The 27,848-nt window shown below is 38.4% G+C and overlaps 1 protein-coding gene and 1 long non-coding RNA gene across 2 annotated transcripts in view; both read right to left on the reverse strand.

The window, feature by feature from the left end:
* The window catches only part of LOC592192 (ST8 alpha-N-acetyl-neuraminide alpha-2,8-sialyltransferase 6), a 29,021-nt gene extending 24,171 nt beyond the window's left edge, over positions 1-4,850 (reverse strand). Inside the window, exon 1 of the mRNA XM_030996299.1 lies at positions 4,648-4,850. The gene's annotated coding sequence lies outside the window, so the exon portion shown is untranslated. The remainder of the gene's footprint in view (positions 1-4,647) is intronic.
* A 9,272-nt stretch (positions 4,851-14,122) lies between these two features.
* Positions 14,123-27,672, reverse strand: LOC105447093. Its single transcript, XR_004066144.1, has 2 exons — positions 27,081-27,672; positions 14,123-14,343 (listed from the first exon to the last, which is right to left on the reverse strand). It is a non-coding gene; the product is annotated as an uncharacterized LOC105447093 (long non-coding RNA).
* Between the last annotated feature and the right edge of the window lie 176 nt (positions 27,673-27,848).

Raw genomic sequence — 27,848 nt, forward strand, 5'->3', positions numbered from 1 at the left:
AAGCGTGCATGCCAGATTTATATGCCCTGTTATCCATGAAGCGTCATTTTGTCTGACGCGTTTTTTGGCGCATGCACCATGTGAGAGTAGTGACATCATACATAATGAAAGTGATTTAAAAATGAACAGTGCAAACATGAAGCTGCATCAGTCGCATTAACGAGCTAATGGCGTTTGTGAGCTTGTTTCTTGCCAGGCAATAATGCGATCGAAAAGATGCTTCGAAAGCATCCGGGCAGCACGATTCATACCGGTGTATTATGCGAGCGATTGATTTTACAGGGTCAAAACAAGCTAATTGAAACGAAAGATATTAAGGTCACCGTTATAATTATAAAACCTGCATCAATACCATTTCTGGTCCAACCGAGAAGTTATTACTTATATCTCCTTGGTCCAACAAACAATAAAGAAATCGTAGCCCAAGGCTCGAAAATAATATATCTCATTTATTTGCATATCAGTTACACATCATCCCCATCAACAGTAGGGGCTAGAGTTTTAAGTACCTTGGTACAATAATTGATAACGAACTCTCATGGAAAGACCAATGCCAATCTCTGTATGCAAAGGCTCAACAACGAATGTACTTCCTACGAAAACTGAATTCGTTCCATGTAGACAGAACCATTCTGATGTTATTCTACAAGTCAGTAATAGAAAGTGTAATGCTTTTTAGTTGTGCGGTTTGGTACGGTGGGTGCAGAAAGGATAACCTTAAGAAACTGCAGAGAATATCCAATCATGCTAGCAAGATGACTGGCGAAGTAACAGATCTGAAACAGGAATGCGTGTGTACAATACTGAAACAGGTATCCCAGATTTTGGAAAATGCTAACCACCCCCTTCATCACTGCTATACCCTAATGCGATCGGGGAAGCGGTACAGATCAATGAAGGCTCGAACCTCACGATTCCTTAATTCCTTTGTCCCGCTTTCCATTCGTAAATACAATGAACAACTCCAGTCAATTTGAATAAGCCTGTATCTTGCCACTTCGCTAGTCATCAATTTGCATTGTACCCTTTCCTTTCCTTTCCTTTTCAACCGAATGTACCAGTATCACGAGCAAATAAATTATTAATACCCTATGATGCCATATGTTATTCCAAGTTGTAGTTATATACCGTTTAATCTATGAAGGAAAGAAAGAAGAAAGGATTCAGCTATAAAACCGTGACAAAGAATGATACATGCAATAAATACTGTTGATGATGATGATAATAATAATAATAATAATAATAATAGTAACAATAATAATTATGATAACGATAATAATGATGATGATAATAATGATAACAATAATAATAATAAAATATAACAACAATACTACTTCCAAATTCTACGCAATCGTACATTTTCAATAGTGTTGGAAGTCCTTTTATTTATCTATTTTACTTTTCTTATATAATTCCACTTTGTAAAAACGACTTAATGTTTTCATATGAATTTGTCATTGTACATGTTTCCATATGAATTTGTCATTGTACATGTTTCCATATGAATTTGTCATTGTACATGTTTCCATATGAATTTGTAATTTGTCATTGTACATTTGCTACTGTATATTATCTATTCGCGTAAATTATTTTCTATTGTATATTGTTCATGTGCCTATGTAACGCCAACAAATGAATTTCCAAATGGACCAATAAAATTAATCTGAATGAATCTGAATCTGAATAATCGAAGTATCAAACAATGTGTGTATCTCGGATTATTATGAGATATAGATACACACGTCTACACTATCATACAACTGTATTTCAGCAAAGCCCGGGGGGGGGGGCTAAACGTCATGTTATATTATGTAATTGTTGTTGTTATTGCTGATGTTGTTGTAGCCACTGCTGTTGCTGCTGGCTGACCTCTTTTTGTTTGTTTTTTCTTCTTGTTCTCTTTCCTTTTTTGTTGTTGGTCTTTTTACTTTTGTGTCTGCTTTATAGACAACACACATGAGAATTATGATCATACAGTTTGTGTATTTAAAAGATACACTGGTGTAACCAAATGACATTATTTATGTTTTGTTTGTTTGTTCGTTTGCGCGTTTGCGTATGTGTTTCTCTTTGTTGTTGGCCTGCCTATATCCTCGAAATTGGAAGATAACTCACCAGAAGTTTTTTTTACAGTTATCATGGTGCACTTTGCTTTGTCGGACAAGCAATTTAAAAAAAAAAAGCTTTTTCAATATCTACTGCCATCGATTGGCCAAACCCTGTCTGTAGAGATGGCTCTGGTGTTGATTGCATGAGTGGGTCTCAACATCTCTTCCAAATAAAAAAATGATTTTCTGCGAAGCCGTAAAATGTCTTACTGAATTCATTGAAATAAAATAAATCGATAATTTCTATCAGGCATGTACTAGTAATAGGGTACCCTGCTTCTCTCTCTCCGCGAGCGATATTCTGTGCATTGCAATGCATAGGGTTTTTTTTTTTTTTTTACCGCTGATGAATAGTTCTCCTAACCTCCATTATTCCCTGTAATTGCATTACTCTTCGCTGTTTCTAAGCTAGATGCCCTCGGTTACCATGGCGACTAAGATGCCCAGCAACGTGGCGTTCTCTTTTCGTTTTTCTTTTCGTTTTTTGCTCTATTCTGGTGATGGGGATATCTCCTACTTTCCACCGGAGAATAATACCCACGCCATGCCGGCCATGCATAAACAAATCATTTAAAAAAATAACAAAAGGGAAAATTCAACGAAGAGGACTCTGCTTCTCTCTCTCTTTCTCTCCCTCTTTTTCTCTCATTTTCGCTCTGTCCATCCAACCATTTTACAATTTATGTATGTCCCATTGTTGGACTGGCATCTTTCCCCCCCCCCCCCCCCCCCCCCCCTCTCTCTCTCTCTCTCTCTCTCTCTCTCACCATTTCCCTCTATTACTCCCTCTCTTTATGTATATTGTTATAACCTGACCATGATATTATTTCTCTTCCTCTAATTGTTTGATTCTCTCTCTCTCTCTCTTCCTCTCTCTCTCCACCTCTCTCTCTCTCTATCAACCGTCTCCTCAAAACCGTAACTAAAATGGCTCTTCACGTTTGATCGCTGGAGGGATGCGCTTCTGTTAAATTGCACTTGAATTAGTACCAATTTGTTTTCTTCCGTTTTCCGTCTGCTTTTTCAGTTTCGATTTCAGTGTCATTATCGTATCATTTTCACTTTAATCAAACATGTATGCATATTACATCAAACTTTGAAATATTTTCTCCCATTTCTACCCGCGTTTCATGACCCTATGACGAAAAGAAAAAATATATAAGTAGCATCTTGATATTTGTTTTATTTGAAAGCAAATCAACTCATTTGTGTCAGTTAGAAAGAAAACGTCACCAAAACGTGATGACTTTTCTCCTTTCTTCCTTTCTTTCTTTGTTTCATTCTTTCTTCGGTTATTTCCTTTTCCTTCTTATTTTGTCTCTTTCTTATCCTCTCTCTTTGTTTCTCCCTCCCCCCCCCCCCCCCTCCTTGTACGTATTTGTAGGGGGATTTGGTCCCCCCCCCTCCCTGATACGAGTATCGCGAAACATATCACTCCGATGAGGGAAAGTATTTTGAGAGCTTATTAATCAGCGGTTTTTCGTCTGGATATTGACAAGAAACAGGCCAAGAATGGGGAGATGGATAGATAAAAACAGGCATTTCAATCTACAGCTGCGATAACAATTTCCAACTCCAAACCCATCTCTTAGCGCTACTTTTTCATTTCCATTTACATACTCAGTCAAAATGTCTACTAAAATCTATAAATATTTACGTCATCTTTATTCCAGGTTCCTATTTCGCCAATTGATATTTGAATGATGGTTGTCATACTTTCTTCCCTTTAGTTTCCTTTCCCTGGATTGTTTTCTTCTTCTGAATGTCTGTCCTACTCCCCGTTCACCAATATTTATGCACGCTACACTCATTTCCTTTTCCCAACGATCCCGATCCAGTATTAAGCTCCTTCCCCTGTTCGGCTATATTATATTCAGTCACTGGATATTTGCAATTGAAATGTCACGAAACGACAGTTTCTATTCAGCTACTCTACTGTTGGTAAGTTGTTAATTCAAGCACAGTGTATACAGATAGAAAAATTACCCCGACACTTATTTTAAAGGGGGGAATCCACCATGATATTAGTATAAAGGTGGTTATTACTACTACTACTTCTACTACTACTACTACTACTACTACTACTACTACTACTACTACGACTACGACTATACTACAACCGCTACTACTACTACTACTACTACTACTACTACTACTACTACTACTACTACTACTATTACTACTACTAATACTACCACTACTACTGCTAATACTACTATCTATTGCTAGGCCATTGCTACTACTACTACTACTACTACTACTACTATTACGAAGACGACTAATACTATTAGTAGGCCTTCTACTGCTACCGTTACTTCTACTACTACTACTTCTACTGTTACCGCTAGTGCTTATACTACTACTATTCCTACTACTACTATTGCTACTTCTACTTCTACTGCTACATCTACTGCTAAACATATCATTGCTACTGATTGATTGATCGACTGACTGACTGACAGATGGACTGATTTATTTATTGATTGATTGATTGATTAGTTGATTGAATTTATTTCATTTCAGAGACTTGTTCACTTACTTGTTCTCGTCGTCGGTTACCGATACAGGGTGGAGCTTGGATGCATGACTGAAGAACTTGAGGACATCCTTCGAGGATGTTTTGTCCGCATCGGAGGTGACCACTTTCTGGACGACTCGTCGGATGACCCTCACCACCTTGACCACTCTCTTGGGTTCGTCCGCTGACTTCTTCTCGTCCTTGCCTCTCCCTGCTTGCTGGTCATTTTTCCTGTCACCACAAAAATGCAAAAAGGTGACAATTATATTAGAGGGAGATTCAAGAGAGAGAGTGAGAGAGAGAGAGAGAGAGAGAGATTTTATTTAACCATACTACCATCAAAACATAAAATCATTAATGCAAAATACAGTATGTAAAATGAAAATGACGAAAAGAAAATGCTTGTGAGGAATGGGCCCTCTGAGAGAGAGGGAAAATAACATAAAACAAATTCCAAGTAGATACTGATTTAAATTAATCAAAAACAGAAACTACATTATTCAGATAAACACACACACGCACGCACACCTTTTTTATTTTTACATCTTCACCATTTTCTTAAGGTTGAAACACGATTGCGAAGATTTTCAAAGAATCAAAATAATGCCATTTTAAAAGCCTTGTCCGTCTCTTCTTGTAATGCGTGAACATTAAAATGAGTCAGACGTACTATGTAATGCAAACCTGATTTATTCGAGATATACAATAGGGTACTTAAATTCCCCTTGAATGATGTTTATGCCATCATGTTCAATTACGAACAAAGAGAAGTTGGGTGTGGCGACAGAGTATTTGTGGCTGCTGCACCACGCCCGCTATTAAAAATGAAACTCATGTCAACGTACTTAATAATTGACTTTAAAATAATTATACAAATCATATCGTCACCACGCAAGGCGTTTTAAATAGCCAACGTGATGGATATGTGATCATTTTAAATGATGTACGTAGTTTGTGTACTATGCACAAAATATAGTCTTCTTTCCAATATCGAACTTCGTTGCCGAAGAATTTAACATCGGACTGAAGCAAAATATGGGAAGATCGGGAAGTTTGATGTACAATTTTTTTTTTTTTTTTTGGGGGGGGGGGGGGGAGGGGGTCAAAGAAAATAATGGAAACCACAAATAGGGAACGTGAGGTTCAATTGTCAATTTGGTTGTGATAAATAGTTTTACTGTCGCCAAAATTCTTAAATGACCTCAGTTCGTAACATGATGATCCTCATTTCATGCAGTAGTGCTATCCATCCTTATTGACAGACGTACATGGTATGTGCATAATTGGTCGAAGATATAGGGCTTATACAATTCCTTCAGAAAGGAATTCAATTAAATTCCCGATGAGTATCTTATACGCCAAATTCTAACTATTTTCAAGTAAAAGCAAAAACAGCCCGTTATCGATGAATTGTTTCTTCTTCTTCTTCTTCTTCTTCTTCTTCTTCTTCTTCTTCTTCTTCTTCTTCTTCTTCTTCTTCTTCTTCTCCTTCTTCTTCTTCAAGATAATCTGCCTCCTTCAATACTGAAGATTCTTGCAGATGCCGTATACTCAGCCTGATTGGGGTGTGCAGGTGGACCATTACACCGGGGTTTCCCCCTACTCTTATACAAATAGTGCAATGGGTTCTTAACGTGCAAGGGTGGTGACTCTCCTGTACACGGGGCCTCCATTTAACGTCCTATCCGAAAAGCATGTTAAGATATTATCGTTAATTTAAACATTACAACTTTCCAAGCAAGCTAATGTTCTGTAAAATATATGTAGCGAAGTAGAGATATCTCCCTTTAAACCAGATACCCCCCCCCCCCCTCTCTCTCTCTCTCTCCTATTTTCATCATCCTCTCTACTGGAGGTCAACAAACTATTAGTAGGATGAAACCTGGTCATTTCCACTTGTCCAAGTATTCCAAGAATAGAGTGTTTGTAGATAATGAGAATGCCCCTTATTTCATTGGAGTTTAGGTCCATTCACATGAAGGAAAGGATAGGATTAAATCTGTTCACATAGAATAGTTACATGACCTATAGTAGACAAAGCCCCTATTCATCCAGTGTTCCCAGAACTTTTAAAACACCTCCCTGTCAAGACTTAGATTTATTTACCCCAGGATTAGAAACACAGGGAGAGGAAGTTAATGTTGACAATCTTTGATGATAAGCAAACATATAAATTGTCCTTCTGCCTCTGCGAATTCCAGTTTGGGCTGGAAGACAAAGCATTTGTTTTCTTGGAAAAGGAGTTGGGTCAGCGCAGGAAGTACTAGCAGGGATATACCCAACTGTCCAATGAGCCTTTGTCTTTTCTACTCCTTCCCCTTATTTTTACTTTCGCCCAATCAGAATGTTAGGATTAATGGTCCAGGAACACTGTTTGAGTGTCCATCAAATGTTATGCCCGCCCAGTCACCTACTGTAATTATAATGAAATAGTGAAGTTTAGTGTAAGAATATTTTGTAGGAGGAGATCTCAGAATCGAGATTGTGAATATGTAATTAGGTATAAAACCCCCATCCCCTGCATGAAATCCTCACTTGGAACCCCCCACCTTAGCTGAACCCCTCTCTTGGAACCCCCTCACTTAGAACGTCCCCACCCGGAACCTTTCTCCTCCTAACCCATCTCTAACTCATCAGTGCTCCAAGATCAAATATAGAACATACTTCAAGATTTGGACTTTGGAGAAGTGAAGCAACAGTTTTGGTTGACCTTCTACGATATATTCTAGCAAAGAGCAACAGTATCAGGTTGAGAGAATTTCATGATCGACAGAAAGCAGCAACAGTTAAATTGAAACAAAGCTTTAACGTTTAAGCTAAAGGACTTTCACACAACCATCAAAGTGTCCAAGTCAACTTCCAGTTTCGTCCAAGTCAAGTTCCCGTTTCCGTACCCGCCAAGTCATCAAGTCACGTCCAGCTTTGTTCCCGCCAAGTCAAGTTCCTCCAAGTCAAGTTCCTCCAAGTCTCGTCCAAGCTCGTCCCAGTCGCATCCCGTTCCAAGTCAAGTCCTCGATCGAAATATCAGCGAGCTAAGTGGCCATAATTACTAACTTCATTTCCATTAACCTATCCCTTCCCTTCCCCATTAGACTGTAACTAATTAAGTAAGAATTAAGTCGCCCTTTAACCCTTAAGAATACTTTGCAATTATATTTATTGCAACATTTATATATCAATTGTATTATTTTTATTATTCTGATTTGATGGATGAGATTTGTCATTCATATTAATTAAATAATTACCAAGTGACATCGTAATTCAAATCGTGTCCAAGCACTTTATTTCTGGATTTGTTTCTTTGTATTTTATATTTTAATAATATAATATCATACACTGATACAGTGGTCTATCTGAGACTAACCCCACCCCCGAGTGAAAGTCATATAGCTAGCGGACCAATACAAAAACCTGATTTCACTCGGAGCTCGATTCTATTATTTCATCATAATAGAAGACGGCGTGGCGTGGCCGTTAGATATATATGTGTTTGTATATTATGTATACTACATAGATTTCATATTATATATCGCAGTCATAAGAATTACTTCATAAACAGATGTGGATTTTTATTTTTTTTAAGATTAAAAAAAATTCCTCAAGGGTGGCATTATGTTATTGAGGTGTAAGGTAGATAATTTAGCACGTCGACTATTTTCATTTACGATCAACTTGCTATATCTCAGCGGTAATGATCATTTATTCATGAATCAAAGAATATAGATAGCATTTCATCGAAGGGTGCCACTGTCATCACTGCAGCCATGCTGCCGAGGAGCAAAGTAATGAATGCATCAACAGCAGCAGGAGTAAAAAATGATAAATAATAATGACAGTCACACCAATAAACTGACTCCTTCCGAATCCAAACCGACCGATTCCTGGCTGGATATTCGTTGTGTAACAATGTTTGGTTCGTTCTTGTATTGTAACTTATGTATTATTAATTACACCACCAAATCGACTGCAAAACTGTCCGTTTTCTTCGCCATTCGATGTAATGCAATATTTTGTTCGGTCTTGTAATTGTGACCGAGTTGTTAATCACACATCCAAACCGACTCCAAAACCGACCGTTTTCTTCGCCATTCGATGGAATGCAATGTTTTGTTCGATCGGTTATCGGTCGGGTGTCGGTCTGTTGTCGGTCTGGTAATTGTAACCGAGTTGTTAATCACACCACCAAATCGACTCCAAAACCGTCTGTTTTCTTCGCCATTTGATGTAATGCAACGCTTTGATCGGCCTGTTGACGGTCTGGGATCGGTCTCGTCCATTTGACCGCGGTTTAAGTGACGCCGCCCTTTCGACCCTACACCGGCTCCAAATCGACCGAATTTTAGCCGTTTTTTGTATAACGAATCTTTGTTCGGTCTGATGTAGGTCTCATTGGTAGAACTGGAGTATCTAATGGCTCCAGTTTACACCATCACTTGTGTATGATTCCGTCTTTTTTACAAAACAGAACAAAATGGGAAAGGATAAAGATATAGCTCTTGGTGACTATGATTCTATATCATAACCAACACTTCATATAAAAGATAAGATGTGTGTGTGTTTTCGTGTGTGCGTATGTGTGTGCGTGGGGAGGTGTTAATTATTGTATTATGACGAAAAAGAATTGTATTTTGAAGAACCAGTTGTATTGCTTTGATATTTAATGAATTCAAAATAAAAATAACGGAAAAGCATAAAAGAAATTGTACGCGCGGGTGGGATTATGTAGATGTATGTGTGGGTGTGTGTGCGTGTGTGTGCGTGTGTGTTTGTGTGTTTGTGTCAGGAGTATGGTCATTTCCATTTGCAGTCCATCTATCAAGCTGACAGTTCAAGATCAGAGTCGCCTAGTCATTAATTAATAATATGTATGACCCAGTATCAAGTTCGACTCATTAATACCACATAATGGATGACCATTTCATGAAGGACATTAATATGAGTAAGACATAAGCATTGATGTCCTACAATAACGAGTTTCTTTCTTCTTATTCCTATTCAGAGTCGTTAAGCCATTACATTTGACACAGTTTCTAGTTCGACTGATTAATACCACAAAAACCACCAAAGATCGAATGACTACTTCATTTTGGTATTTTAAAGGTAAAGACCAGTATTGGAAACGCCCCAATTTCAAAAAATGAAATGGAAGCTCTCATTACCAATCATGTGAAAGAATATGTTTTGACTAATACATGATGATAAAAAATTTGCCGGGAAACCGCCTACTAATTCATATATTTGGTAAATTTGTTTCTCTCATGGTCTGTGAGAGATATAGGGTAGTCCCATATAAATCTTTCTGTGTATAGTGCTTGTAACTTTACGAAGAATGGGCCAAATTTCTTATCATTTTGATGATTCCAGAACCTTGCAGATGCTAGATGCTAGATGATCAACCTTTTCTGATCGATTCCACAACGTTTCTTTCATAATGCAATCGCATGACCATAACTGGTCTTTAGCTTTAAGGGAACCTGAAGGTCATTGTTATGAATAAGACATGCATATTGGTGTCCTGTAATAGAATTAAAAATTAAGCTCGTCAGAGACGAGAAGGGAGGAGTATAAAATCAATATAATACATCTAATATACAGCCATGTATAGCGTGCATCTTGCTGCGGTGAAAACGATCTTTGCAGAAAAATGGCCTTCTACTGGTATTTCTCTTCATCGTTTTTGTGTGAGTCACCATGGAAACGAAGCAATTATTAAGACGAAATACGCGAATGGCCTGTATTAAACTCACACTTTTTTCTTCAGTTTAATTTTACAATTTCTCGTCCCGACGAGGAGTATAAAGCAGAATGGCATTGAGGTCAGAGTAACAGAGAGAGAGAGAGAGAGAGAGAGAGAGAGAGAGAGAGAGGGGGGTGTTTGATAAAATTATCAATGTAACAAAATCAGGAATAAATGTAATTAGCAACTTTTTTGTTTGCTTTATGAGGATAGTCAGACGACTATAATTGGATCATTGTTTGGATGTCATTCTTACTGACGATAACTTTCAATTATCTTATCGGCCAACACTCCCCCTCCTCCTCCCCTCCTCCTCCTCCTCCTCCTCCTTCTCCTCCTCCTCCTCCTCCTCCTCCTCCTCCTCCTCCTCCTCCTTCTCCTCCTCTTCTTACTCCTCCCCCTCCTCCTCCTCCTCCTCGTTCTCCTCCTCCTCCTCCTTCTCCTCCCTTCCTCCCCCTCCCCTCCTCCCCCTCCCCTCCTCCTCCCCTCCTCCTCCTCCTCCTTATCCTCCTCCTCCATCTCCTCCTCCTCCTCCTCCTCCTTCTCCTCCTCCTCCTCCTCCACTTCCTCCTCCTTCTCCTCCTCCTCCTCCACTTCCTCCTCCTTCTCCTCCTCCTCCTCCTCCTCCTCCTCCACTTCCTCCTCCTCCTCCTCCTCCTCCTCCTCCACTTCCTCCTCCTTATCCTCCTCCTTCTCCTCCTCCTCCTCCTCCTCCACTTCCTCCTCCTTCTCCTCCTCCTCCTCCTCCTCCTCCTCCACTTCCTCCTCCTTCTCCTCCTCCTCCTCCTCCTCCTCCTCCTCCTCCTCTTCCTCCTCCTCCTCCTCCTCTATCCCTGTCAATAAGAATAATAAGGCTATTACGTGCAGATTCATGACACCAAGAAATCTATCCATCTATGTCGTTCGAGCACGTTTCCTTTGCAGACCTCGTCACACTGTCAAGTTGAATGAATTGTTCAACGAGGGTTCTCCGCCCTTTTCTTAAGATCACGTTCGCGCAACAACAATAAAACGTACATAATATTTTGAAAGTGTTTTTTCACTGAACGCTCCTAATTAGAAATACACACGGTTTATAGGTTCATACTTCAACTGTTTTTTCTAAACTTTTTTTTCTTAGTCGACTCTTCCTACATACGTGTAGGCATATAATATAGAATTTGGGATGGGCTGATTTTATGACAATGATTCCCCTCTCAAAATTTTATGAAACTAATAGTGTTGATCTGTTTGGGTATTACGGTAAATAATTATCCACTGCCTGTTTATGGAAGCAGTCCAGACACCCTCTGCTGTCGCTTCAAGTGTCAGACTGTTCCAAGTTCTGGATAATTCTCACTACTCCTTTACAGATGTACACGGTTACTTTTTGTATATATCATAGTGACCTGAGATTGGGCAGCTGAGCATAAAACCAACTGTGCGCACATAGTGCTAGTTAGAGTCTTTGCAGAAGGTGAAGCACAAATTTGTTAAGGCGGTGCCGATAGAAGCAACCGTACTAATTTTCTTACAAATCAATAATACGAGCTTCGGCATTTCCTCTAGTCATAGCAACACGAATGAATGAGCCTAGCAAGGAAAGGATCACCATCTACATCCATATGATACACGAAAAATGGGGTAAGGGAGAGAGGGAGAGAGAGAGAGAGAGAGAGAGAGAGAGCAAGGGAGTGAGGGGAGGATGTAAGGGGAGCAGGAGGGGGAGGGGAAAAGAGGAAAAGGAGGAGGAGGAGAAGGATTAAGAGTGTGGTCGCAAAGGAATATAAAAGGTTGTGAGAAGAGGGAGAATCCAGCCTATGGTCCAGAGCCTTCTTTAGTTTGTTGCATTTGTATGGCTAAACTATAGAAAAACCAGACGGGTGCACCTCTCACATGTCTCATGATAATATTTCGCTACGCCACTGTATTCATCAACATCTTCAAGTGTTCGTTATCTTATGTCCGTCATATATGGCCTAAGAGCACAAAATACTTCCTCTCTTTCTTTTTTAACTCCTCCCCCACGTTTCTATTTCTCTCTCTCTCTCTCTCTCTCTCTCTCTCTCTCTCTCTCTCTCTCTCTCTCTCTTTTTTTAAAAAAAATTTCCACTTTAAGCTTTAACCTTTTCCTCAATAAAGCTTTATTCCTCCCTCTTCTCTTCTCACTTTCAGTTAATCTAACTCCCTGTTTGTCTGGTTTTCTGTATGTCAGGGGCGGATCTAGGGGGGGCTTCGGTGGTTTAAACGCCCCCCCCCCCCTTGAGCGGCCAAGTGAAAAAAAGAAAGGAAAAGGGGGGAGAAGAAGAAAAAAGTAAAACAGTAAATCGGCGCGATTTTTGGAAAATCCTTGATCCGCCACTGGGTCAACCCCCCCCCCCCCACCCCCTTCTCTCTCTCTCTCTCTCTCTCTCTCTCTCTCTCTCTCTCTCTCTCTCTCTATCTTTCTCTCTCTCTCTCCCTCTCTCTCTCTCTACCCTATTTCCTTTGCCCGATTTCTTCCAACACCTTTTACCAATCCATCTATTTTTCCCAGTGGAGGATATCCTCGGCGATTTAGGCCTTGACGTCCTGCATTCGTTACTATTCTCTTTTGAGGTTAAAACTAAGAAAATCCAAACAGAGGATGGAAAGATGTTGATGAAGTGGTAGCCCGTCGAGGAACTCTTTTCATCGAAGTGGAATGACTCAGTCGGGAACTGCAGAATATCATGAATCCTAATCGGGACAATTGACAGAGCCGAGGGGACGACCGTTACTGCTCGCGTCCTCGAAATAAGTTCGGATGATGACATCGAAGTAGTCGGAAAGTGAGACTCACTTCTTCTTACTTTCTCAGGAACATAGGAAACAATTGAACGAATTTACATGGAGAATAACGAAATAATGTATTTGTGTTCTTTTCCTCGTAACTTGTCGTAATTCTTGCTCAGTTGCTAGACAGAAAGAAAACAACAGAATAATATCGCTTTGGTCATCAAAAAAACTCGTAGCTAGTTCATGCATTTGGGGCTAATAGTGTGCACGGCAATTTAATCAATCTAGGTGATCTGGCATTTCCTTTAATGTCAAGATTACATCATAGCGTATTGATAGTGATAGTTGTGACATGCGATCAAAGGGCAATTCATTGAGCTCCAAATTACAAACTATTATCTCTCTCTGCTCCTTTCAGTTGTTTTTTCTACATATTTTGAAAGAGCTCGAAAATTAAAAAAGGAACCTCTAGTCTGCACAAGTAATTTATTTTAATCACTTAAATTTCAAGATACCCCTTTTTCCATTCTCTCCTGAATACCCACTTCTTGCCATAACTGTGATTACCCTCCCTCTCCCCAAGTGATTTGTATTAATTATACTACCTTGCACTTTAACGATATTGTAATTTCTATTGTATAATGTTGTATGATATGTATTTCAATATGCATCATTATTATATTGAATATAAAAATTTGTATTTAAGTTGTATTTGAATATTTCACATGGTTTATTATAATTCTTAGTTCATATCTGGTTTATCTATAATTGCAATCAATTTTTATATAGTTTATGTTGTCTAATGTCATATTCTTCTTTGCCGTTTACTTGTAATTCAATATTTTAAACATGTTTCTTTAACATTTTTCATTTTTCCTTCCTTTTCCTTTCTTCTTTCTCTTGCGCTTAGAAACATTGTATTAAGCGCTTTATAAATGTAATGTATTATTATTATTATCATGCGTGCCGCTGGGAACATCATTATCAGACGAGAAAAAAAATGAAAAACGTCACGTGACTCACTTGTCTCGAGATGATTTATTGGGTGTGGTATCAGGGTGCATGTTCATCTGCCTGCCGACGTCGGCCCTTAGAAGTGGGAGGAGCTGCGATCTGGATGGGTCACGTGACATGTCGTATTCGGAAGGGGCGCGAAACACGCTGATGGCCAGACAACCGAGCCCGATCCATATCGTCATGACAACCACACGCCTCAAGGAACACGTGAAGTTCCGCTTGACACCCTGTGGAAAAAAGTAGGTGTGGAAAGACAGGTTTGACACAAGTTGCAGAGACACCATTCTCTTTAATAAAGCAACACTGCACTACTTATAGCATACTTGCGCCCTCTATATAGCAAACAATGTAAAATCGGTGACCATTAGTCCCCCATGATCCTCTTTTTCTTATGTTAACTGAGAGCTGATTTTTTTTTTAGATAACCACCTGTCAGTGACCATGCAGGGAGGTCTAATCCCTCCTGGCGAAACTAGTGCAGTGGGGCTTAAATCGTGTATATTCTATTCGTCATCCCTCGGATGTCAACCATTTGGGACGATCTTCTGGGTCAACTTTACATTAGGACTATCACCAACCTGGACAACTGCCGCCTATTAAAAAAGTACTCCTTTATAATCTCGGACAACGTTCCCTGGACAACTCGAGAATCTCCGGACAACTACACATAGAACAATAACCCATGGTATAACCACGGACCTTCTTATAGTAGGTCCATGGTATAACCCTAGACAACTACCCCGGACAACTATCCCAAGACTATACTACTGTATCCCCTAGGTAGCAATTTGAATGGTACGTATTAGGTCCTTTCCGTGATCGACCTAGGAGTACTTGTCCGAGCTAGACAGTTATTTTAACATACATTTAGTTGTCCGGCTTGGAAATAGTTGTCCTTTGATTGATTTCCATTTGGATATTTGGATGCGATACACTTATATTGTCTGTTTTGTATATGCAGCAGACAATAGTCCTTATGGATGGAGGAAAAAAACCGCAAAACTATTAACAAACAAACGACAGTGTTAACGGTACTACGAACTAACAAACGAGGACAAAATGATAACGATTTTTTTTTTTTTTTTTTTTTTTTTTTTTTTAAATACAAACGAGGACAAAATGATAAAGATTTTTTTAAATACTTTTTCCCTCCACGGGGATTTTATTGATTTTCATTTCCAACAAATTAACAAACATAATATTCAAGGTAATTCATATTTATAACATGAATAACATTGACTACTCAAGATACAAATATTTGTTGAACTGTCGAGTTAACAGAAGACAAACATATTTTCAATAATGGATTTCTGATATTCATGAACAACAAAAATGGAACAAACAATATAAAAGAGACATATAATCCTTTGATTGTTGAGCTATATACAACAACTTTGTTTTGAATAGGAAATAAAATAGAAATACAAAATTCAGGAATAAAAATCTTTTTATATTGAAACCATTTCTACAACTCGAATCTGCAATATATTTTTCATTTTTGAACTTATCTATAATCGAAACTGTAATATTCTCAAAGTCGGGCAATGTTTTCTTTATTTTGCACGTATACCCCATCTGATAGGGAAAATTCAAAGGAATTAGAAGCAAGGGAATCGTACGCATGTACGCCTGTGCATTGTACACACATCTTTACGTAATTAATTGTCTCGTTATGGCGGCCTCGCCAAACGCTTGATGCTTCGGGGAATTCCTGCTAACCTTCCCCTTTCTATTTCACCTAAAATGTCAACATTAATTTTATACTTATCTAATACTAGAAGGAATTCTGGGTGTATGAATAAATCTTAACCTAAAGTTGCGATCGAAAGAACTAACAATCATATTCTTGAATTTGATAGCGTAATAGGGCTAGAAAATAGTAGCGCCAGAAATTTCACAAAACCCAACAACGTCGGGCGTTTTACGATAATCGAGAAGCAGAGAATTGTGGTGAGCGAGAAAGAAAAAAAGTGGCGTATGGCTAGAAAGACAATGAATATCAATGAAGAAAGCAATATGAGGAGAAATATGATTGTTTTATGTATTCAATCAGACATATTCTGCCATGCAAATGACATTTTAGTAGGGAAAGGAATAGGCTGGTATTAAATGGAAACTGCGTGCAAGGATAATCCACACACTAAAAGAAAAACACTGCGAGCGACGATAGATTGAAGGCTGTTTTAACTATTATTATAGAGGCCGGGACAGAGATACTGAGTCGAATAATATTTAATTTAATATTCAAAAATCGGAAGGAGGACGAGAAGCAAGAGAGCGTGTATGAGCGAGGTTGCAGGTGAGTGTATGAGAGAGGGTGGACGAGAGGATGAGAGACAGATCAAGTGAGTGAGAGGCAAGCAAGAGCAACGAAGAGAGGGTTAGCGAGAGGGAGAGTCAGAGGGATATTAGAAGTGTGCGCGTCATGTGTGAAGGGCAGAGAGAGAGAGGGGGAGAGAGAGAGAGAGAGAAAGAAAGAGAGAGAAGAGGGAACAACTGTTAATTATATTAAAAAAAACTGCTCAACCTCACCCATGCTCCGTTGTAATTTCATATTATTTTATTGATCCCCATCTTTCCAAAAGCCTCAATAAAAAAAATTCCCTCCAAGTAGGCCGATATATGCTAATGTGGCTCATAAGGTTAAAGTGCTATGGCAATGAAGAGTGAACGTCTACGCATTCGGAATAAAGTATGAGTTCATTCAAAAATTATATTGCTGGCTTTTTGCTCATATCTCTTATCTCATAATACTTTTTGCTAAAGAATTATGTCGCATATCAAATTTAAAAAATATTTATAATTTAAAAATACGTTTGTGTGTGTGTGTGTGCGCGTGCGTGCGTGTGTGTGTGTGTGTGTGTGAAAAGTAAATTTCATCGCATTGCAAATTTTGAAAGATATTTCCTAGAGTATTTTCTTAGCTCGTATATATTTACTCCGACACTAGAGAAACTAAATGATTCAAAATTCGTATACTTAATTTTTTGCGGAAGATAATTTTTAGGTCTCTAATGTTCGTCAATAATAGAGCATTCATCTTCGTCGTTATCTGCTTGTTGTGCAAAGTAAGAAATGGAGAAGAGGGCTAGGGTGACAGAGGGAAGGATGAGGTTGCAGAAAGCAGATAATTGAAACAAGAGAGACAGAGAAAGAAAGAGTTCATGAGAGAGAGAGAGAGAGAGAGAGAGAGAGAGAGAGAGAAGAGAGAGAGAGAAGAGAGAGAGAGAGCGTATGTGTGGGTGCGGGTATGCAGGTGTGTGTGTATGTGTATGTGTGTGTGTTTGCTTGCGTGTATGCCTGTGAGCCAAAGAGTGATGGGTTGATATATAAAGAAAGGACGAAGAAAAAAGAGGGAGAGAAAGAAAAACCTATGCATAAGAAAGAAAGACAGAAAGACAGAAAGACAAAATACCTGAAAATACAAGAGAAAAGGAGAAAAGGAAAAGGAGAGAGAGGGAGAGAGAGAGAAGTGAAATTCGATATCAGCAAATGACAGGAATGATGATAATATTATGACAAACATGAAAATTGATATTTATCGCTGCAAAATGCAGAATATCTTACGCCTGTGAGAAAATAGTTACAAATTCATTAGTTTGTTCAACGAATAATTTTGTAATCAATCTCAAATACCAGAAACGAATATTTCGAACAGTTCTCCTTAGACAATAACCTTGCAATTTCAAGAGTGGTTGAAAATTACCATATTATTTCACGATCTCACTGAAGGCAATGAACTTAAATAGAAAGATGTGTTCAGGATATGTATTGAGTTCGCTATAATCATAAGGTGGCCGCACTCTCTATTCTCCATTAAATCGTTCCCAGCCGAGATATATTATTAATCATGTCGCCTCTAAAGATAATAGGAATATGAAAGAAAATGCTGCAGAAGTGCGACTCATTAATGCAACGGCGGGATAGAAAGCCGAGGGCAGGAGCTTAGGCGTTCGGTTGACAGGAACAACCCCCCCCCCCCCCTCCCTCCCTTCCCCTCTCCCTTCTTTATTTTCAACGCCCTGTATACGCCACTGCAGGAGCAAACAGCGCCAAAGGCTGGTTTAATGGTCCGTTAGACAATTCCCTTGTGATGGAGGGCGGCAGAAAGGGGTGTTTCGTTCTCTTATTATTAATGTAGGTCTTCATTGAGAGTGGTGTGGTTGCAGGGGGCGGGGGTTCCCCCTCCACCTAAGCTTACTCCTCTAATTGATACAGTTCGGAATCTCCAGATTAACGATTTTATTTAACGTGCAGAATAACGGTGTTTCCCCCTAATTAGGTTTGCCTTTGAATCTTGGAATTGCATTTACGTCATGCGGTTCTATTCTAGCATAATCAAGGGAGATGGAAGTTATATAGGCATGTTGTTATTCTTGTTCAAATAGTATTTCATAAGGACGGTAAACCCAATCTACCACAAGCCACAATGAAGACGTTTCGTACCAACATAAGTTCACTTCTTAGTTAAACGAAATCTTCCTATTCAATTGAGGGCAACTGCAAAACCACGAATAGATCATTGTGGCCTCACGTGGATATTCTGGACCCAAAGTCAAAGCTCTGATGTACCTCACTGAAGTCTAGAGAGATTTTTGTTTCCTCAACATTTTCAAAGAAAAATGCAAATTGTAGAGGTAAGGAAAGCGCATCGACATTTATGTGATTTAGTTAGGCTGATATGCGACCGCTACCGCAAATCCATGCAAGTGGAGACTCGGCTGGGCTTTCCCCGCGGGGCGTTATATTCCTCAAATAAGGGCTAAGATCCCCATGTAGGATTAGGAAGGGATGGTAAAAGCCGACTGCGAACCCCCCCCCCCCCCCCCCCCCCCCCCGTCTACTCTTCCCCCATCCCTTCACCAGATTATGTGCACTAACAGTTCGCATACACGGGATTTGGTGAAATTAATACGAAATTACGAATTGTTCAGTGTTTAAGTGTCGCATGCAGCAGCAGCAAAAGTCGGTGTCCCATCGTGAACTTGATACGAGGCTCGGAAAATTTCGGTCATCTTTCGGATTCGGAGTTTATTATGATGCGTTTTCATTAGTAAAAGCCGAGGCTATTCAAAAATCGATGGAGGGAGCGCGTATATAATTATTATTAAGGTATGTCGGGCATAAAGTGAAGTCCATTATCGGTAATTGGTGGAGTATTTTATCTGGTGAATAGCCGAAAGGAGTCAGAGTCAGCGTAAGAACTTACGACCACGATAACTACGTCGTGATTTTGAAGACGCATAGTAGTGGGTTTTCATGTGGAATTTGACACCATTCTGGTGTACCCACCAACAGGAGTTGTCAGTCACCAAGAGTGGACTTCGCTTTTTACGACAGATAGGTCTTGTGTGGTACATTGTGCCCCTATCACCTTGTGGAATTCTCATCATATTTCTCAAATTTCCCTCACCCTCGAGATATGGGCAAGTTTGAGTATTTCCAGGTGGGACCACGGGTTCGCTGCTTCACAGACCTTTGCACACCCAGACACATTAATTAGTACTTCAACCAAATCCAGTGTCAGCGAATTATGATGAAATACACATGGATACAGACTACCATTCGGCTTTATAGTTGAAAAAGGAAGGTCATGCGTGTATATCACTATGAATAAAGTTACAAAGACGTGGAGAATTCACACTTTCCCCCTCTTTAACACAGTATTAAATGTAATAGAAGGTCAACATCATTTGTTTCCCCCTTGAATATCAAATATTGAATGACAAAATGTCTCCAAACTGCTTTGGGGCTACAGCGAAATGACAAAAATGAAATTCTAAACGATTTTAATGACATATTTCTATACGTTGAAATAAAAGGTTAATCAATCTGGTCATTTTTTAATACATTATATTGATTTCAACACAACATTAAATTGGTCTAGCAGATATAAATATTTTTTTGTGATTAAAAATGATATTGAGCATATAAATTGTTGACATGTCGCAGGATTTTAAAAAAGGACCTGCATGGGATTTTATAATTCGTCGACAAGCGTAAAGACAACTTACTGGTCGCTATCCAGCCGAATTCGCCTACAGAGTATGCGAACAGTATATTTTCCCACAAGCAAAAACAAATGGATCCCTTTAACCACTTGCCGCAAAAATAATCCACTTTACGATTTCCCCCCTTTCTAGTGACTTCCCAGATGATGAAAAAAGAACTTTTTTTTTTTTAGAGTTTGGATGTAGTCAGGTTAATGTGTGTGGTGAATAGGGGAACATTTGTATTTGATTGAGGTGGCATTTTAAAAGCCATTAATTTCGAGAGAGAAGACAGATGCAAGAGGGTTAATGTTTGCCTCAAACCTCAAAATGTTGCGAAATAGGTTTTTGAGAGGAAGTAGAGAGTTTCATCGACATATTTAACCGAGGATCGTCTCCCCGTATGCCCCCGCTGGACGTAAGATATCACCCTCTCTATCGTTTAATGACTTGAATGGTGATTACCGCAAAGAGTGAAGATATCCCCCGGTCACATCGGCACACTCGAGTCCGACGAAAGTGTTATTAAACGTGTCAGCTCGGGCAGGGGGTGCGCCCCCACTGCCAGGCATTTTTTTTCTTGTCAGCTCGGACGTGTTTACATTCTCGGCGAAGTGCGTTGATCGGATAATCGAAAGTCATTTGGGGCAGGTTTAGATCCATAAGATAATTTGGTTATTCGACAGCTTTAATATAGTACACTGTTGCTCATAACGGTGGAATATTTTTTTTTTATCCCAATTTATGGAATTATTTTAAAAATAATTTAAAAATACTAGATCTAGATAATAGTATACAGTCTCAGATTTTATTGAATAATAATTTGCCAATATGTGTTTTGCGTGACTGCTAAAGCATGTATATTATGCTACTATGTTTATCAACTAGGGGACCTATGCCCTTAAGTCATAAATGACAGTAATGAGGATTAATGCCTCACAAAAGGGCACTAATATAGCACATCGACACGGTGTTGATCCTGGGGCCTCACAGTTACGAGGCCATTGCTTTGTCACTGAACCATGACTGTACGCAGCGGGGGCTAGGGTAGGGGGCAGTTTCCATAAATTTAAAAAAAGAAAGAAAATGCAATAAATTTTCAATAATTTATTGCATTCTACCCCGGTCCCCAACATAAAAAAATCTTCTGTGTGCCCATGCCTTGAGCCATAATGCATGGCCGTCCAGAGTATTTTTTTATGTTGGGGACCGGGGTAAAATGCAATAAATTATTGGAATATTTATTGCATTTTCTGTGTTTTTTTTAATTTATGGAAACTGCCCCCTACCCTAGCCCCCGCTGCGTACAGTCATGGTTCAGTGACAACGCAATGGCCTCGTAACTGTGAGGCCCCAGGATCAACACCGTGTCGATGTGCTACATTAGTGCCCTTTTGTGAGGCATTAATCCTCATTACTGTCATTTATGACTTAAGGGCATAGGTCCCCTAGTTGATAAACATAGTAGCATAATATACATGCTTTAGCAGTCACGCAAAACACATATTGGCAAATTATTATTCAATAAAATCTGAGACTGTATACTATTATCTAGATCTAGTATTTTTAAATTATTTTTAAAATAATTCCATAAATTGGGATAAAAAAAAATATTCCACCGTTATGAGCAACAGTGTAAGTAACGAATTTGAATACTCTAAAATATAGGGATGCGAGGTGTCAGCTCAGGCAGAGGGTGCGCCCCCACTGCCAGCCATTTTTTGTCCTCTCTCATCAAGTCAGCTCGCACGTGTTTACATTCTCGGCGAAGTGCGTTGATCGGATAATCGAAAGTCATTTAGGGCAGGTTTAGATCCATAAGATAATTTGGTATTCGACAGCTATGAAAGTTTTCGCGAAACTGTCATAAGTCTGACTTCTATAGGAAATCCCATTGAAACGTGTGTTTAATATAGAATTAACAATTTCCTTTGAGATGTCCACGAACTCAGACTTATGATGGTTTCGAGAAACAGGCCCCAGGTTCCTATGACAACATATCCAGCACCACCATGTATATTCTTTACGGTACAGTGACCTCCATTTTCTAATTGTTTATTTATCTAGCATTTTCTGAGTTGTCCCTATTGCACATCGCACTGTACTATCACCAAAACTCTGCACCGCTACATCTTACCATGGGTAATGGAAAGAGGCCTAGCTTACTACCAGAGGGTGTGAATAATTAATATATGGAGTGGAGGGTCCCGCTCTCTTCTTTGATTGCTTTCACTCTTGTGTTGGCTTTCTATGAAAGCGGTACACCTACCGAACTTAATATTAAAGGTAATACAAAGTTTTGGTATGGGATCATGAATTTAATTGGTTCAAATGAACATATTGGAAGCATATGCGATCCTTCAATATTCAGTGATCGTTGTCGCGGTTGAAATCGAGTTTAAAGTTATGAAATTGTAAATAATACACTCTTTTTGTTGTATAGCTCACTCTCAAGGTCAAGATATTAATTAAGCTATAAAACAATGTTTCTTGACTAAAATCGACCAATTTGCTATTCTTGTTTGGAAGTTATATATCACATCTACATATTCTGAGAAATTTCATGGCCGCAGCTACCATTGTACGGTCGTAGGCGCTTTTTGAAATTTATCAAAATTTACAGGGAGCACCGGTAATTTTTTATATTCAATTTTTCTCGAAAGCAGAAGTGTTTTAGAGGCTAAATTTTCTAGTGCTTATAATACATCCACAGGGGCATCCAAATATAAATTTGTAAAGAATCACTATCCACCCAATTTTCAAAATTTCCCAAAACTTTGTATTACCTTTCAGGCGATGAACGTGATGTATACATGGTATTTGAAAGGGTGCGTAGGCCTAGATAAAATGGCTCTCTTGCCTCATTGTTTTCTCTTTTACTCTCTTCATTCTTTATTTATCTCTCTCTCTCTCTCTCTCTCTCTTTATCTATATTTCTCTCTTTCTATTCCCCTCTCCCCCCTCTCTCTCTCTCTCTCTCTCTCTTTCCCCCACCACCATTCCTCTATATCTGTCTGTATGTGTGTGTACGTCGCTCCTCCCCCAACCCCCTTCCTCTTTTTCTCTGTCTCTGTCTTTGTCTCAGTGTCCCCCCCCCCCTTCGACCACCACATTCCACTCTCTCTCTCTCTCTCTCTCTCTCTCTCTCTCTCTCTCTCTCTCTCTCTCTCTCTCTCTCTCTCTCTCTTCGTTCTGCCCCTCCCTTAGGGAGAAAGGTCTCATACGGGTAATATAAACCCCTATGCTATGCTATCCTCTCACTTCTCTGATGTGCCAAATATCCTACACTATTTATTCAGACGTTCCGCAATGTCCTGAAAGGGTTTTGTCAAATGTGCTTTTAGTAAATCCTTTATAATCACGTTTCCCCGCGTATAATGACATATTACTGAGCGTTCCAATTCGAACTTTAGGATAATTACTCCCCCGCTCCTAAGGGGCACCTTTTTTTTCCTATCACGGTGTTTCTTTTTAGATTCATCGCAAGTGGAAAACTAAGGGGACTAAAAGGCAAGAAGAAAATAAAGTATCAAAATGCTAAAAGGCGGAATGCACCAGAGAGTTATGAGAATTTTGAGAATTACTTTCAACAGTTTCCATACTTTCTAATCATGTTTAATAAGAGATTTACAGTTTTTAGCTAAACATATTGAAATTGTTCCTATTGAGGTAAAATTTAAACATATAGCTAATAACTGAGTGTACGCCTAAAAAAGGAGCATTAAGAAAGTCATATTTCTTCGAAGATAACCTTCTCTCTAAGTACAATCTTATCAATGAAAATGTTTGAAAGAACAGGAGTGAATGTGAGAGACATTCGGAATTTTAAAAAATCGATCCGAGTATAATGCATAAATGCTTTTACATCCGAAAGGAAAGGCTGGATGCACTTAAAAGGGTGCATGTATGGGTGGCCTTTCCACTTAGTTTCAGAGGGTTTTAAGATGTGAATTCCCCCAAGACAATTTTAGAGCCCCACCCCCCCTTATAAATATAGAGAAGATTTTAATATCCATTGGTTAAAGCATAGACATTCACCGAGTATTGCCGTCTTTACTCCATGTATACTGATTCCACATCTACCCCGGGATAAACTATTGCACCAACTTTACCAATTTATTATTCCTACTTCAGATTTGGGCCCCGCAATTCTTGTGAGATGCGCCAAATATCTTACACTGTTTATTCAGACGTTTTGCAATACATTGAAAGGGTTGTGTTAAAATGTGCTTTTAGCAAATTCTTTATGATCACATTTCCCCGCATATAATGACACGTAACTGATCGGTCCAATTCGAACTTTAGGATAATTACTCCCCCGCTCCTAAGATACATTATTTTCCTAATACGGCTGGTTGTTAGATTCACAGCAAATGGGGGAATGGCAAGAAAATATAAGAAAATAATAAAGATACATAATTTTCCTAATACATGTGTTTTTTAGATTCACAGCTAGTGTGGAAAAAAGGGAAAGGCATGTCTAAAACAGGTGTTTTTTTTTGTAGATTAACAGCAAGTAGAAACATATGGGAAAGGCAAGAAAAACAGTATAAAAATGCTAAAGATTCATTATTTTCCTAGTACAGGTGTTTGTTAGATTCACGGCAAGTGGAAAACTAAGGGGAAAAGGCAAGACAAACGTATCAAAATACTAATGGCAGAATGCTCCCTAGAGCCATGAAATTACGTTCAATGGTTCTTATACTAACTAAATGTTTTAAAGAGAGATTTACAGTTTTTAGCTAAATATATTGAAATTGTTCCTATTGAGGTAAAATTGTAATATAGCTAAAAGTAGTGGACGCCTAAATAAAGTAACGTTTAGAAAGTCATATTTCTTCACAGATAACCTTCTTTCCAAGCATACACAATCATGACAATCAAATATGTGAAAGAATGGGAGTGAATGTGAGAGAAATTTTGAATTTTGATATCCCTCAGAGTATAATGCATAAATGCTTGTCCATTCAAAAGAAATTGATGGATGCAACTTGAAAGGGTATATGGGTGGGCGTTTCACTCAGCTTCTGAGAATTTTAAGATGTGAATTTTCCCAAGACGGTTTTATACCCCACCCCAAAAAAAAATATTGAAAAAAATGTATATATATTTTATATATAATTATAATGATAATAATAATGATAGTAATAATAATAATAATAATCATAATAATAATAATGATAATAATAATAATAATAATGATAATAATATTTTTTTCAAATAATAACAATAATAATAATAATGATAATAATAATAATAATGATAATAATTACAATATTAACAACAATAATAACAATGATGGTTTAATCTTTAACAGGTGTCGACTATAGCCATCTTTACTCTATATGTACTAATTCCACATCTACCCCCTATTAACTATTGTACCTATTTTACCAACTTACTATTCCTACTACAGATCCGTAACACAAAGCTTAGCGATTGATCGTACCATAGCATTGTTTAGCTATTGGTTTCATTGATTATTATATCCTGCATCAAAAATTTGTTGGCTTCTGATTGGTTGAGAGCTCATCACATGACCAAAAATATTTGAGCTATTTTTAGAAAGTACTATATGAGAGTACTATTTTGGTTTACTATTTGGGAGTTGAAAAAAAAATGTGAATTTTTTTTTTGAATTGAATCAATTTTTTTTCTTCAAACCTTAATTTAATGAAAACAAAATATTTTAAATCTTTTTAGATAAAAATTGACATTTTTTTGTTCTAAATTTTTTTTCTCCCAAAAATGTTTTTTTTTTTTTTTTTTTTAAATAAGTTTTTGATGCAGGATATAAAACAAATATACCATGCCTTCTATTCGAGGTACTGGTTAAACTATGGGCCTCGGTGACTCCAAAAGTACCATTTGCTTCGGGGCTGCGCCCCTCAGCAAATAGTACTATTGGAGTCACCTCTTGCGCATAGTTTTAACCAGAACCTCTCAAGGCAGTGTATATTTGTATACTATGTGCAATCAACAACAATCGGTCGCAGAAATCAACTACCACCACTCATTGTATCATAAAATGGAATAAAAATAATTGTAATACATCCTGTACCACTTTAACATCTACCACTGCTAAGCTATTTTACTAATCGTATATTCCTCCTTATCTTCCTTCTACTACTACTACTAATACTGCTACTACTGTTACTACTACTACTACTACTACTACTACTGCTACTACTACTACTACTACTAATACTACTACTACTAATACTACTACTACTAATACTACTACTACTACTACTACTACTACTACTACTACTACTACTACTACTACTACTACTACTACTACTACTACTACAACAACTACCACTACTTCTACAGCTACTGCTGCTACTTTAACAAATATTAGTATTAATACTGTTTTACGACTACTACTACTACTATTTCTACTGCTACTACATCATACTGCTACTTCTAATACTGCTGCTGCTTTTATTACTACTACTACGACTGCTGCTACTGCTACTACTTCTACAACTGCTTCTACTACTACTACTACTACTACTACTACTACTACTACTACTACTGCCACTAATACTTCTATCAATACTCCTACTACAACTACTACATCATACTACTACTTTTGCTGTTGCTGCTACTTCTTTTACTACTGTTACTACTAATACTTCTTCTTCTACTGCTGTTGCTACTACTACCAACACTACCACCACCACCGATACTACTTCTGATATTACTGCTATAACTTCTATTAATGCTACTACTGTTGCATTTGCTACTACGTTTCTACTACAACTACTTCCTGCCACTAATATTACTATTATAACTTCTACATGTGCTACTAAGACTATACTATACTACTACTACCACCACTTCTATCACCTTCTCTTGTACTACCTACGGTAAAAATGGCACAAGATGAGTATAGGAATCACGAGGAGCATATTTATGTCAGAATGAATTTCAACTCCAATGAACAAATTTGACCAAAAAAGGGAACTTACCATTGAATTGTATCCTTACTCCTACTGTAATAGCTTAGAACAATGAAGGTGACAATGATTCCATACAGATTCAGGCATAAGAATCATACTTATCATGAGCGTCTATAGTCAGTGCTCCACAATGTGTAAGATATAATCTATCGTATACAGTATATAATATTCCAGTATAGTATAATACTATGAAGTATTCCCATGTTTCTAACGATCGTCTGGAAACCGTTTGTGCTGCACAATGAAATAAGTCGTGTACATTTCAGTTGGCTATTTCAATATTTTGCCATTCCGCCTCTGCCTTTTCCCGAGTCTCATCGTTTATTAGGTATTCACTGTAATGGTCCTGGAGAGTATACTGCTCCTATTCCCAGCGCGTTTGTTCGCTTCCTAGCCATAATCTCTCTCTCTCTCTCTCCCTCTCTCTCTCTCTCTCTCTCTCTCTCTCTCTCAACTGCGATATGCAATTTTTGACTGGGGGTTAAAATTTCTCTTTAATCAATTATCAAACATCAATCGTGCCGATTTGAGCTTTATCGGTAGCACGAACATTATATTTTAACCAAATTAATTTATACTCTGGGCATGTCGTTACACATATTCATCTCTCTCTCTCTCTCTCTCTCTCTCTCTCTCTCTCTCTCTCTCTATTTCTCTCTCTCTCTCTCTCTCTCTCTCTCTTTCTCTCTCCCTCCCTCTTTCTCTCTCCCTCTCTTCTCTCACTCTCTCTCTCTTATTTCTTTCTCTCTTTACATTTTTTCTCTCTTTTTTTCTCTT

The sequence above is a fragment of the Strongylocentrotus purpuratus genome, unplaced genomic scaffold (genome assembly GCF_000002235.5).
Source record: "Strongylocentrotus purpuratus isolate Spur 01 unplaced genomic scaffold, Spur_5.0 spur5_scaffold_3, whole genome shotgun sequence".
Classification (NCBI taxonomy): domain Eukaryota; kingdom Metazoa; phylum Echinodermata; class Echinoidea; order Camarodonta; family Strongylocentrotidae; genus Strongylocentrotus; species Strongylocentrotus purpuratus.